At 40.2% G+C, this 14,408-nt stretch overlaps 1 long non-coding RNA gene across 1 annotated transcript; it reads left to right on the top strand.

Annotated features, from left to right (window-relative positions):
- The first annotated feature begins 12,015 nt into the window (after window positions 1-12,015).
- Window positions 12,016-14,078, top strand: LOC145994207 (uncharacterized). The gene is made up of 2 exons (XR_014442320.1): window positions 12,016-12,158; window positions 13,787-14,078. It is a non-coding gene; the product is annotated as an uncharacterized LOC145994207 (long non-coding RNA).
- The last annotated feature ends 330 nt before the right edge of the window (window positions 14,079-14,408 follow it).

The following is a 14,408-nucleotide window of genomic DNA, read 5'->3' as shown; positions in this document are numbered from 1 at the left end:
CATCTCGATTGTATTTTTCGTTCCCGGAATCGACACTTGCTTGCTGAGACTAATGTAGCGTTCTTCATTCTCGGCCAAGACACCTATACGTTTCGGATCGTAGCCAAGATGTCTCACCAGGTGGTGAAAATCGTATCCGCTTCCGTTGTGAAAGAATATGGGGATGAATTTAGGTTTCTGGATTTTAAGATTGCACGTGTTGCAAATTCCACCTACGTAGTTTCCGCTGAAATGATCGTGGTGGAATATTTTTTTGTTCTCATCAGTGAAACTTTGATCACATACCGGACACACCTCAGTGGAATTGTAATTTTGAAGTTCATTTTCAGTTAAAGGTGCCATCGGTTTTGATGTAAGCAGTACGCTACCAATTACCTCAACCTCCTCCACCATTTTTTCCAGGAAGTGTTCGATTACATTTGGCCCGCGGTATATATATGCTTCATTTATTTTATCACGTCGCACAACAACATAGCCGAAACTATTAGGTTGATGAAGCTGGTACGGCGTTGTGGAGGAAATTTCAGGATCCGGTTCGCAGTAGGAGAGTGGTTTGAGGAACGCCTCGAAATCTGCGACGATGATTGCGGGATGTTCCAACAATGCCTTGTGCATTTTGAATTCTTCGAATTCGTTCGTTTCGGGCATCAACATTCTAGCCGGTCTGTTGTCACCGCAATAAATTTTATGTTCGGCAAGTTTCTCGATAGCAATTTGACGTCCGGTATAATTTTGATAATCGAGTTGTTTTCGATCGTCGAACGTGGTTAGGCATCTCGGGCAAACTTCGATGCAATGTTCATACTTGGTTGTTTGACTTTTGACCAAACGTGATAGCGAACGAATTAGCGTGTAGTGATGAACATCCTCGTTTGAAATGAGAAGGAGATTAATCACACGAGCATCGTCATCGTCGACATCGCTTATCCTGACGGGATGCACGAGATATTTATCTGACGTGAAGGAATATACATTAATAGCGATGCGTTTTCCGGCACGATTTTCGAACTTTGTTATATCCGACAATATCACCGGGTATTCAATGTCAGACATTACACTTTGAAAGTCGCCCTCGTATTGTTTGTAATTAGAAACCCGTTCTGGATGATTTGACCAATAAATCGGGTGAAGTTCTGCCAACACACACCAGAGAAAACACTTGTTATCGCTGTTCTGTATATTTAACACAGCCCTCTTGTGTTGAATGTTCGGTGGAAGAGGAACGTAGCTGGAAGCGCGAAGAGGCGAGAATCGGTTCACGTAAACGGTTAACGTGTGAGGACTTCCACACAGAGACCATCCCGACCCTTTAGCCTCGAAACCGTCATGTTTCTTAACCAGCTCGTTGGAAACTTTATAATAGAAGTTGTCTAAATTTTCGACGTCAGCAAAATAAAAAGTCTGGTTTTTTGTACGATGATAAAAAATACTCGTTGTGCCATCAACTTTCTCGTATTCGGAAAACAGAACAACATATACTTTTATAGAGTTGTTTTCAAGTTTATCTTTCAAAATATTTAGTACAGATGTTTTCGTTTCGTCCAAGAAACTAAGGATGTCACGGCCTGGTTCTGACTTAATTGAAAAATCCTGGAGTTGGTCGTTAAATGCAGATCTAATTGGTTTGCGTTCATTAGATAATTTAATTTGCTTGGAAGTGGAAGCTTCCGTTTCTGAATCATCGATTTTCCTTTTCGATGCTTGTCCGGTCGATAGTTTGCAAATTTTGAGATGTTTACATAAATTTGTAATGCTGATCATCTTTCCGCATCGAGCACAAGGCTTAGAAGGTAACGAACGATTAATTCTCGAACCTGTTTCGCTACATCTTGCCCTGTGTACCGATAAATTGTTCCTTGAGATTAGCTTCCCACAAGTAACACATTCAGTTTTATCATTTTTACGATTGAAACTGGTGGTGGATGCCATTGCTTTTTCGAAAATCACAGAAATCAAAAAATCTAGTATATAGCGATACAATTTTCAGGTATGTTATTTATATAGAATTTCTTGAGGTAAAATAGAAAATGCACGATCACGTCAAAATTCAATCTGGTCGAAATTACTATGAAAAACCACGTGAAACACCTTTGAACTTGAAATAATAGATGGTATGTAGCTTCAAAGAAAGTTAAATACCTATTATTTTTACAAACAAAACGAGGAGCGCTGCGACAGGACGTCCGTACTCTTCGGCTGCTCTCACGAGACTGACTGATCTGCAGTGTATGCCGTCTTATATAATAAAAGCGCGGACCGTATTGAAACCACCTGTAATAATTAACCAATCAGAAGACGCCACGTTAGATATGACTCATCACATTACGTCATAACTTGTTGCAACATGTTGTGTAATAGTTTACTCCCTTATAGTTAATACAACAAAAAGCATTAGATATGAGTCATCACAATGTTACGTAATAACTTGTTGCAAAAAACGTTGTGCAATAGTATACCCTTATAAGTAATACAATTAAGGGGTACTTAATATGAGTCATCACAATGTTAGTTACATGGTTCTAGTTAGGATGATGATTTTTTTTGGTTTGTTGGATAGGGGTTGAAGAAGACTATTTGTTGTAGTGACCATATTGTTTTTTTGTTTTTTTGTGTTTTCTGTTCTCTTACGAGAATTAATATAGGTTGCCATAGAACCCTCCAATTCATGACTTAGGAAAAATCTGTTTGCGGATTCATCACGTACGCCTATACGTGAGTAAAATGTGAATAGAACCTATGTTCGGAAATCCAAAATGGCGACCGGAAGTAGGATTAATTTGGAAACGGTAAGAGTTAGGAAAAATCTGTTTGCTGATTCACCACGAACGCCTATATGTAAGTAAAATATGAATAGAACCTATGTTCGGAAATTCAAAATGGCGACCGGAAGTGGGGTTATCTTGGAAACGGTAAGACTTAGGAGAAATCTGTTTGCGGATTCATCACGTACACCTATATGTGAGAAAAAGTATAAATAGAACCTATGCTCGGAAATCCAAAATGGCGACCGGAAGTGGGATTAGCTTGGAAACGGTAAGACTTAGGAAAAATCTGTTTGGTGATTCATCATGTACACCTATATATATAAAAAAGTATCAATAGAACCTATGATCGGAAATCCAAAATGGCGACCGGAAGTGGGGTTATCTTGGAAACGGTAAGACTTAGAAAAAATCTGTTTGCAGATTCGTCACGTACACCTATACGTGAGAAAAAGCATGAATAGAACCTATGCTCGGAAATCCAAAATAGCGACCGGAAGTTGGGTTATCTTGAAAACGGTAAGACTTAGAAAAAATCTGTTTGCAGATTCGTCACGTACACCTATACGTGAGGAAAAGCATGAATAGAACCTATGCTCGGAAATCCAAAATAGCGACCGGAAGTTGGGTTATCTTGAAAACGGTAAGACTTGCGAAAAATCTGTTTGCTGATTCATCACGTACTCCTATATGTAAGTAAAATATCAATAGAACCTATGCTCGGAAATCCAAAATGGCGACCGGAAGTGGGATTATCTTGGAAACGGTAAGACTTAGGAAAATTCTGTTTGCGGATTCATCACGTACGCCGCGCGAAAATTACAACCTCGACATGACAAAAAACGATTACCTCAAACTTTACGAAGCGTTTTCTGCTTACAAGCGCGTGACCGAGGGAAGCGTGGACATATACTACACGCCCAGCGAATTCAAAACCCGCAGGCCGATGTTCGTCATCAACACCACGAAGCGGAAGCAGGTTGTGGTCAACGATCGAACCAACATCAAGATCGTCTGCGAGTTCCACGACGCGCTGCCTGCCGATACTCTATGCAGCGTCATCCTGGTCGCCGAGAAGTCCTTCGTCTACGACGTGAAGAACAAGAGGGTCACGGAGCAGTTTTAACAGGTTTTTAACATCTTTTCTTGCACAATAAGGAATTTTTAGTACTAACACAATCAGTTACAATGGCACAATACGAATTTCACTAGTTCAGATCAGTTACAATGTCAATTTCATCAGTTATCAGTTACAATATCTTTTTTTCATCAGTTTTTTTTTACACTATAGCACGAGACAATCAGTTACAATAAATATTTTTTTTGCTTTCTCATTTCAGGTGCTGTCGAACATCAAAAACATATACACATACACACACACTAGAAAAAAAAAGCATGCAACTTTATTTTGTAACACACACATATTCTCCATCTTCATCAAGAAAATATTATAATAAACATATTTTTTTTTATCTATCTCACAATAAAACTCTATATCCAAAAAAAATTACAACATTAAAATAACACTAGAGTCGTTAGTACACGTTGCATGCAATTACGGAGGTCCTCTGTAGAGTTTCATGGAAGTTTGAGAGAAAAAAAAAACAAACACGTGAAACTCTATAGAGGTGTGGTAATCTATAACCGCAGCCGTTAGAACCTTTTACTTTTTTTTTGGTTGGGCACCACGCACCCCTGGCGAGGTTATATAGGGGCCAGAGATCCTAAAAAAAAAACAATTATTATTTGTTTGTTTGCGTCACAATACGAAAATAATGAGAGGCACGCGTGCGCGTGTGTGGCACATCGTTCCCCCGAGAGAGGTTTACAAAGGTCACGATATATAAACATTTTGGTCCCCGGGACTTGGAAAAAAAATTACGATAAGGTGCATTCATCCTTCAAGGATGAGAGAGTACATTTACTCATCACGCTGTGTCAGCGCAATAAATAAAGCGCGGAACATGGAGAGAAACCTTGGTGATTTTTTTCGAGTAAGGTGTTGGCAACACTGCGAGAAAATGGGGCTTGTGCCTTACAAGAGCAAACCATTAAGGCGAGCCCCACCGAGCCCCACTTTCTGGCGCAGAACTCTCTATTTGGGTCTACTCTAAAGTAGGTCAAAGCATGTAGAGGCTCTCGTGTAGTTTAGCACGTAATAAAAAAAAAATAGGTTAAGTTATATCACGTAAGATCGTGATATACCTACCAAGTGTGAGTGGGAAAAAAAAATTTACTAAAACATCGCTAAACACTAAAACATCGACAAAAAATTGTCAAAATATGTCAAAAACTGATATTCAATTGATAAAAAAAAAAGCTACAAATGCATACCTACCAAGTACGAGTGGGAAAAAAATAATACATTGAAAATTGTACTAAAAACATCGCTAAACGCTAAAACATGGACAAAAAATTGTCAAAATATGTCAAAAATTGATATTCAATTGATAAAAAAAAACAATACCTACTAAGTACGGCGTTGAAACGCTCAATATACACTACTTATCTGTTGGGGTCCTTCTTGAACTAATGTTAGCCTGGGGAAGTAAGGCTTTAAGAGCTGTTCATTTCGGGTGTTATGTGTGTGTTCACAATAAATGTAGGCATTGTAGAAATATGACATGCGGGCATCTGCTAGACAAAGAATTTTAATACCATATTTAGCTGGTTTCTTGGGCATGTAAACATTGAAGCTGCATTTACCACGAAATGGTACAAGCATTTCATCGATGCAAACATATTCTCCTAAAGAAAATATTTTTTGGCAATTATGCGTGAATTTGGAGAAGATGTCTGAAGGCTGCAACTTTGTTGGTCTCCTTCCGTGTTTCTCTCGTTTCAGGGTCGTCAAATCGGAGGCACAGTAACAGAATTTGGAAACGCTTCACTGACATAGCTGATCTAAATATGGGTCTACCCATAGAATCAGTAGAAAAGTGGGAAACCATATCCTCATGTCCAGACTTACAAATTGATGTAAGCATAAAAAGAGCTAAAAGTGCCTTTATTTCACACTTATCAGTTGGTCTGTAATTGCTCTTTTGATGCTCTTGGACTTTAATTCTTGTTTTCTCTAATTTTACATTTGTCCACAACACAATATGATCAATAATGTCGTCATCAAAAATTAGAGACCAAATATCTTCCATTTGAGGATTTTCACCTAAATTTCTAACAATCTTTGTCAAGCCTGGAATTCCTCGTATTATATTTTGACGAGGAACACGTCTAGTCTTTGTTGGTTCTTTAGATTCCCAAGAATATCCTTTCTTACCTTGAAAGAAAGCCGGAACGTCTTTCTCTTTATTTGTCCTGCAACTTACAGACGAAATACTAGCTTCGAAATTACGACAATCTTCGTCATCAGTGGAAGAACCATATGTCTCAGGAATGAACGTGGGGTCCACATCGGAATCATCATCAGAAAATAGATCTTCCATTTCCTCTTCTAGCCCGTCTTCTTCTTCCATTTCTTCCCACATTTTTAAAACCTTGGCGCAAAAATTGGGTTCACCCACTTTCGCTACATCGCTTAGTTTCCTTTTCCTAGATGTAGAAGATCCTTCCTCCATTATAACTAAGTTCTAATCATCAACATCAACAATACTTGTGTGCAAGAAAACTACAATACTGGAAGTATGTGTCCACGGGACACGCAAAAAAACTTACATTATTGGAAGTATGTGCCTCTCAGACACCGTAGGTTACAAAAAAGCTCTTATCAGCTAACATACAAGCGCGACCGACAACAATGAATCACACCACCAAACTAAGAAAAAAAATGTATGAAGGTATTGAGGAGCTCGCTTCTTCACAGAAACATACAGGGTTCCCAGCACAACGAAAAAAAAAACATGCGTGTCTGTCAGACACATACTTCCAGTAAAGGTTATATATATATATATATGTGTGTGTGTGTGTGTGTGTGTGTGAAGTGTGTGTGTGTGTGTGTGTGTGTGTGTGTTTATATATATATATATACACACACACACACACACACACACACACATGGATGTCCAGAGGATTGTGTATATATATATCATGGTTACATACACACACACACACACACACACACGAGGGCTATTTTTTTCAACCTCCGATGGCTCAGCCTGGTGGCCCGTGAAGCGCTAGGAAGCGGGGCGTCACGCAGCATGATTGGTGTCCCCCTGACACTACCAACACCACTGCCAAGCCCAAGGACGGGCGCGCAGAGAGGCCCCACACTTTCTTTTATCACGAAAATTCAAAACCATTGTGTTATGGAATCACTGCTTCTGTTGTTGGTAATATAGGTTCTGTTAATTATAACAATTACAAAAATTACTAATATTAATAAAAAACAAGAAACAATTATTGTACGTCAGGCACCTAAAAGTACCACCTGAAATAACGAAGAAACCAAAAACAGTAGCGATGTGAGGTTTGCGGGAAACAATAATATCAAATGGGGCTCGTAAATCGGAGGTATGGGGTGGGTCGAAAAATATCGACAAATGGGGCATCTGGAGGAAAGTCATATTTTTTTTAATGGAACTATATACAATAACATGCATAATATAAAAGAGCACACGCAGAGAAACACAACGCCGTTGGTCTCATGCATCTACTGCACATAGGAACGAAGATATGGCCATGTAAAAATATGTAAACAAACTAACAAGTGGCCCACTTGACCGTCAGTACCACGGCATGTAAGACTTCTCAGGTGCCTGACAGAACTGCCTTTACGCAGAGCAAGTTTTGATAGCAGGTCTACGAGATCGTGTTAGTTCATAGCAAGCAGTCGTAGTAGTAAGAGCGAAGATTATGGTGTTCACAAACATAGAAAAAGCGGACATGATCCTGATTTATGGGGAATGCCGAAAGAATGCCTCAGAAGCCTACCGTGTGTACGCAGAGAGATATCCGGACAGACGACAGCCATCTCGACGTCTGTTTGGTAAGTTATTTATTAAATTAAGAGACACCGGAAGTGTAACACCACGAGCACGTGTGCGGAACAAGCCAACTACAGGTGAGGCAGGTGCAACAAATGTTCTCGCCGCTGTTGCTGTGAATCCGCACGTTAGCTCCCGTGAAATTGCCAGGGATGCTGGGATGAGTCAGCGAAGTGTATTGCGCATTCTGCACACACACAAGTTTCACCCATATCATATCTCCCTCCATCATGAACTTCACGGGAATGATTTTGTGGACCGTGTTTGGTTTTGCACATGGTTGTTACGACACGACACACCCGATTTGTCACGTATCCTCTTCACTGATGAGGCAACTTTTACCAATCATGGAAATGTCAACCTAAGGAACATGCACTATTGGTCGGTGACAAATCCACATTGGCTTCGCCAAGTGGAACGCCAGCGCCCATGGAGTGTGAATGTGTGGTGTGGTATAGTCGGTGAACATCTCATTGGCCCTTTTTTTATACAAGGGACACTGAATGCTAACCGATACATACAGTTTTTACAACATGAACTGCCTGTACTATTGGAGGACATACCACTTCAGACAAGGAGGGACATGTGGTACCAACATGACGGGTGCCCAGCTCACAGTGCAAGACGCGCTACAGCATGTGTGGAAAATACATTTCCAAATCGTTGGATTGGACGTGGAGGGCCTGTCAAATGGCCGGCTCGTTCCCCAGATTTGCCACCGTTAGACTTTTTCCTGTGGGGAAAGCTGAAGGACATTGTCTACCGGGATGTGCCAACAACTCCAGAGGATATGCAACAAAGCATGACTGCGGCCTGTAGGGACATTCCCTACGAGATGCTACATTCTGTGCAACGATCTTTGCGTGGGCACCTCGTTGCCTGTATCGCCGCTGACGGCCACCACTTTGAACACACACTTTGACAGGTTTTCGCTTCTTACGCAGTGGTTCTTCGACATACTGTCATGGTCATTTTCATTATGCTGTAACACTGTCAAATACATGGTGCTGACGATGTCTACTGTATTTTTTCTTCCTTTAACACGTTCTGTCTTCATCTTGTCCAATGGCTTCCGACATCTCATACTTATACATGCCGTGGTACTGACGGTCAAGTGGGCCACTTGTTAGTTTGTTTACATATTTTTACATGGCCATATCTTCGTTCCTATGTGCAGTAGATGCATGAGACCAACGGCGTTGTGTTTCTCTGCGTGTGCTCTTTTATATTATGCATGTTATTGTATATACTTATAGGAAAATGTCGTAAGTCATTTCAAAAGTGTAGGTCAAAGAACGAGTTAGCATAAGAGCAAACATTTGCAGGAGGTAAAAAAAATAGCTTAAAAAGGGATGCCAGAGCTTCTCTTCTGTCCACTTTTCTCTCATTGTAGGTTAGTTTAGTCCGTAAAACGTCGTAAAATAAAAAATAGGTCAAAGGACGAGTTAGCATAAGAGCAAAAATTTGCAGGAGGTAAAAAATAGCTTAAAAAGTGATGCCAGAGCTTTTTCTGTCCATTTTTCTCTCATTGTAGGTTAGTTTAGTCCGTAAAACGTCGTAAAATAAAAAGTAGGTCAAAGGATGGGTCCAGAACGAAGCATTCCACCTACTCTCTAAACTAGGTCAAAGAGGCTCTCGTGTAGTTTAGCACGAATAAAATGGATAGGTTAAGTTATATCACGTAAGATCGTGATATACCTACCAAGTGCGAGGTGGGAAAAAAATTTTGCAGTGAAAATTGTACTAAAAACATCGCTAAACGCTAAAACATCGACAAAAAATTGTCAAAATATGTCAAAAAGTGATATTCGATTGGTAAAAAAAGAGAATACCTACAAAGTGCTACTTTGAAACGATAAGTTTACACTACTCCTGCCCCCCGTGGAGAAGAGAAAGTCTCGACCGCAAAAGCAGCCTTATCGCCTGTGGCGGAATGCACCCTGGGAGGACATTCACCGAGCTCTTCATTTCTACCCCTGGTGTCTGGTGCAGGATGATGACGTAAACAAATCAGTGGAGATGTTTGTGGACGTACTGCACGCCGTGATTGATGACTTCGTGCCGGCCAGGAAACCGAAATCGACAAAATATCCGGTGTGGTTTGACAATGAAGTTCTCCTGGTGTTAAAAAACAAAAAAGAAGCCTGGAATCTGTGGAAACAAAGCCCCAATGTGCATACACACCAAACCTTCTCTAGTATTAGACGTCACTCCAAATATTTACTTTAAAAAATATAAGGACTATGTAGAACAACGTAACAGCACAGTCCCTTACCAATCCAAAGAAATTCTTTACTTTGTTAAATTCAAGAAATCAGAAACCACGCGTCCCCATGGAAATCAAGTACAAATCAGCCTGTGGAGATAAAAGAGTGCACTTATTCAAGAGTTTCTTTCACGATAACTTCACCTCGCATGCTTCAACCAACCCACTCCCCGACGTGCAGTCGGTCTGTTCACACTCTCTCTCCACTATCAAAACCTCTATCAAAACCTCTTCTCAAGAAGTTAAATCTCTCCTTGCCTCATTACCCATACACCGCTCTTTAGGACCAGATGAAATTCCCACAATTTTCCTCCGTAACACTGCCGACTTCTTGGCTCATCCTCTCTCTCTCTCTTGCTAAATAGGTGCTTCTCTGAAGGCGTGTTTCCTCAGATGTTCAAGAAAGCCAACGATGTACCCATTCACAAATCTGGAGACAAAAATAGTGCTACATCATACAGACCAATATCACTCCTGTCACCTCTGTCTATAATATGTGAAAAAATAATTAAGGACAGATTATTCAGATTTACATCTCCGCATATCAGTACTGCCCAACACGGGTTTCTTCCAGGTAGCTCTTGTTTGACTAATCTTTCAGTTCTCCTTTCACATGCCACTAGGGCTATTTCCAAAAATTCCCAGCTAGATGTGATATACTTGGATATTTCAAAAGCCTTTGACAAAATAAACCATGCTCTTCTTATTCACAAATTACAAACTAGATTTAACATGCATGGCAAATTTCTCTCCTTAATCCAGGATTATCTACACTAACGGACACAGCGTGTCACCCTTTCAGGCGCCTCTTCTGATTTTCTTCCTGTCTTGTCAGGGGTACCACAAGGGAGCGTCTTGGGCCCTCTCTTGTTCATCCTATACATGGACGATCTCCCTCAAAGACTTTCCTCACTTCCTGTCAATATACTCATGTTTGCTGACGACTGTAAACTTTTCAAAGAAATCTCAACCACGCAAGATGCTGTGATTCTCCAGAATGCTCTTTCCGAACTTGTCACATGGTGTAAGCAGTGGAATCTACAACTTAACCCACAGAAATGTTCCTCCCTCACAGTCTCTTTAAAAAAGAATAAAATACATTCTCATTATGTTCTTGAAAACAATTATATTACTACAGTTGCGACCCAAAAAGATCTAGGTGTTATCATAGATGAAAAACTGAACTTCAAGGAACGCATCGCAGCTACAACTAAAAGTGCAATGCGCCTCTTAGGCCTCCTCTACAGATTCACAGAAATTGATACTCCAACTTCTCTTAGCCTGTTTTTCAAGTCATTCATTTCTCCGATTCTCGAATACTGTTCTCCAGTCTGGACCATGGCTTCCAATACAAATCTTTCTAGCATGGATTCCGTCCTCAGCTTCTTTACCGCCATTGTTCGTCATAGAATTCCTTCTTTGCGGCATCTTCAGAAACCTGACATCCTGACTACTTTGAACATTCAGTTACTGCAGACCCGACGCGATATGGCCGATATGAAATTTTTCTATAAAATCATCAATGGGAAATTAAGATCTGAATTTCTTCTTACAGAATTCAACTTCAGAGTTCCCTCTCGATCGACCCGAAACACTGAATTGTTCCACACCTCCACAGCTAGGCTTTCCCTTATACAGCGCGCTCTATTCCACAGGCTGCCCCAGTTCTACAATAAACTACCCACAAACATAGACATTTTTGCCCCTGAAAGCATTTTCCGATCTTCCCTAAAATGAATATGTAAATCTTTTGTTTGCTTCCTTGTTTATGCCTTATGTTTATATTTAGCTTTTCTTGTTTTTACCGTAAACCATCTTGACTTGTTCTTGTTATTTGTTAGAGTTTTCAGTGCAAAATGGCCTTAAAAGTGCTGTATCTGAAACTTTGAATAAATAAATAAATAAATAGATTTTCAACTCTACTCTCTCCCTAACAGCTTTAAATGTCAACTTCTTATGAATAAGCTATCACATTGCAAACACATGTACTATCATTAACGCTTTGAAATGTAAAGCCATCTTGTTCTCTTTCCTTATCAGATTGAATACGACGTTTTCGAAAGGGACAACGAAGATAACAAAATTATGCAAGGAACCAAAGATGAGATGTGCGGTGAACTGGAAGAGATATTCAAGAAATATGACGGTGAAAAGGAACTGCCGAATGATATGAAATGCCCAATACAACCGGTACGTTTGAGTTCTTTCATGAGCTGTTCTAACAAAAGTAAATCATCAAGTAAGTAGTTACAGGGGACCCACTTGTCCTCCTCCTCTTGTTCTTCTTCTTTCTTTTCTTCTTCTTCCTCTTGCAGGTCTGGGTAACCAAAGCCCGTTCTGAGACTACAAAAAATTGATGATTTGATCGGTGATATGGTCAAACTTTATATTTCTTTTTGACCTGTAATTTAATAATTTTTCGAGGCAAACGGCTATCTGACATGCTCAGAACAAGTTGCTTTATCATGTTGGCGAATATTCCAACATTCGCTACCATATAGAAGATCCAGTTTTGAAATTATGTTATGTTATCTAATTATAATATCTGTTTCCATTTGTTTTCTAAAATTTCTTTTAAAAAAATATGGCTGCCATATGGCACCACCATAGCCGTATATGAGAGAAGGATTTAACGAATTCAAATGTCTCCCACTGGTTGAACAAAGAGTTTGCATTCATTGAATAATCGAATCAGGCCTCAGGTTCGAATCCCGGCCTGGGCGTGATGTTCTTTGTGAGGTCCCTTCAATTACACCATTTCATCACTGATCATCATCGTCGCGATTAGCCAAATGTGGCAGAAAAGGGACGCCAGATAACAATAAATACAATAATGTTTGAAATTGTTTTGAAAATATAATTACATGTAATAATTGGTGGTGGTTTCGATATCTTTACAAAAGAATACCACTTAAATTCGTACTCCACATGCAAAATGAGATGTCGTTATGTGAAAATAGAAATATCTTCTGTGATTTAGTCACTGATGGTGAATTTTTCCTGATAAACGTGGATATGCGTGCGCATTCCGAAGCTAACTTTCATTTGTTTCAGTATGAAGCTTTTTCTTCACCGAATAAGACGTCATTTTTGATGCACCAGTCTGATGCACGCTGGTGAAATCTGGAAAGAGCGGAATGAAACGTATGATTAAACCAGCAGACAGACATTTGTTCAATCTGCATCTCTAATCTTGTGTACAGCGCCTACTTGGTTGAACGCAATTTCCATGCATCGCCTAACGCACCTGCACTACACCCATCCCCAGGACGGGATTCGAGCCCAAGGCTCTGGCGTCGTTGCGCTGTGTTAGCCACTCCACCACGGAGATCGGCACCCTTGGGTGGGGAATTCCGCATCCCTTCAATATATTCAAGGTTGTTAAAGGTCAAGGAATTATAAGTCAATTCCGGTCCTGGAGAGAAAATCAGCAAGCGTAAATGAGTTCTGGACTATAGAGAATCTTTTTATATGTAAAGTATTTCAATTCGGTCCAGGAAACTTTTTCCCGGATGAATTTGAATACGGCCCAGGAACATTTCTTTCCGGATCAGTTTAAATACGTAACGTCCAAGTTCCGTATTGAAATCAAACAATACGGAACTTGGACCGAATTTTAATTGTGCGAGAAAAAAGGTCGCGGTCGGAACCTAATAGAACACATTAGAATTTATGTATCCCTGGACCTTTAACGACACTGAATATATTCGCAACTTGAAAAGAATTAAAATCTACTTTCCACGGGTTTAAGATTAAAACCATAATTTCAGAGTCACAATAACAGGCTACTGACATTTTCTTGTCCTCTTTTTTTGCAGGGTAAGAAATGCACAGGTGAAGGATCTGGATTTTCTCTGGAGAAAATGCAACAGGGTTTTGACCAATATGTTGGTAAACCGTATAGTTTGAAAGGATTTTTTTACGAGTACGGTGAACAGGTGTATTGTTTCCAGTATGATTTAGAAGTGGTAGAACGCGTGGATTAATAAAACAACAAAAGTAATGAGTTTATGCCACTGGTATAATGATACTTCCTGTGTTTCATGTGAATTAAAATGCATCAGTTGTGCATGCCTGGAAGCTAATTTTGAAAATAAACTTCATCTAGTGGCAGTCGCTTTGAGTTTTGTTACAACCAACTTCTGCTCCCATTTAAACATAGAAAAGTACTATAGCTCTTTTCAGTTCTTACGGCGGGCGCTCTAGAAGCTGGCAGGGGAAGTGGGGAGCGGGAATTACGCAACAGACCAACCAGACAACAGCAGTGGCGCCGAGAGACACGGCGCGGCCGGAAAAAGTACTACGTGAAACTCGTTCTACTGGCCGCTACGTTTCTTATCGTGCTGGATTGGTCGCTTCGCCTCTCCCCACTTCCCCTACCAGCTTCTAGAGCGCCCGCCGTAAGAACTGAAAAGAGCTATAGCATGCGCTGGAGTACGC

This window comes from Lepisma saccharinum, chromosome 10 (assembly GCF_977018435.1).
Source record: "Lepisma saccharinum chromosome 10, izLepSacc3.1, whole genome shotgun sequence".
Classification (NCBI taxonomy): Eukaryota; Metazoa; Arthropoda; class Insecta; order Zygentoma; family Lepismatidae; genus Lepisma; species Lepisma saccharinum.
The sequence above is the reverse complement of the archived record's forward strand: the minus strand, read 5'-3'. Positions and strand labels throughout refer to the sequence as shown.